Raw genomic sequence first — 534 nt, forward strand, 5'->3', positions numbered from 1 at the left:
TTCCAGTAAAACTGCATTACTTTCCATTTTTCTTCGCCCTGCAAAAAGCTGTTAACGACATCAAAATTTAGGTATTTGCGCAGGAGCTAACAGAACTCAAAAGATTTCACCGGCCAGCAGCCATGGCCAGACTTTTGGCAGCATTTCACTTCAGATTTCAGCACTCAGGGTGCTTGAGCTTAAGTGACCAGGCTTTCAAAAGAGCGTTGTGAGAAGCCTGGCTTGAAAAGGCGTCCCCCTAAGCAGCCATATCTAAAACCATGCTGCTGGCCATGTGCAGAGGCTTCTCTCAAGTTCATCTGAGCTCAAATCTCCACCTGAAACACTCGAGACTATGAGAACCTGTAATAGGGATGAAGCAAACAGAGGAAGGTCAAAAGAAGTGTTCTCATTAAGGCATGTGGAATTCAGGAATAATTCCCCCACCTAATCAGGCAGTAAGAGAAAGGTAAGATTAAGTAGAAGTTAACTGCAATCCTAAATAAACACTTCCTTAAACAGGCTTGAGGTAAGACTTTTAACTAAGACTCCAAT

Source organism: Eurypyga helias, unplaced genomic scaffold, assembly GCF_000690775.1.
Source record: "Eurypyga helias isolate BGI_N326 unplaced genomic scaffold, ASM69077v1 scaffold23837, whole genome shotgun sequence".
Classification (NCBI taxonomy): domain Eukaryota; kingdom Metazoa; phylum Chordata; class Aves; order Eurypygiformes; family Eurypygidae; genus Eurypyga; species Eurypyga helias.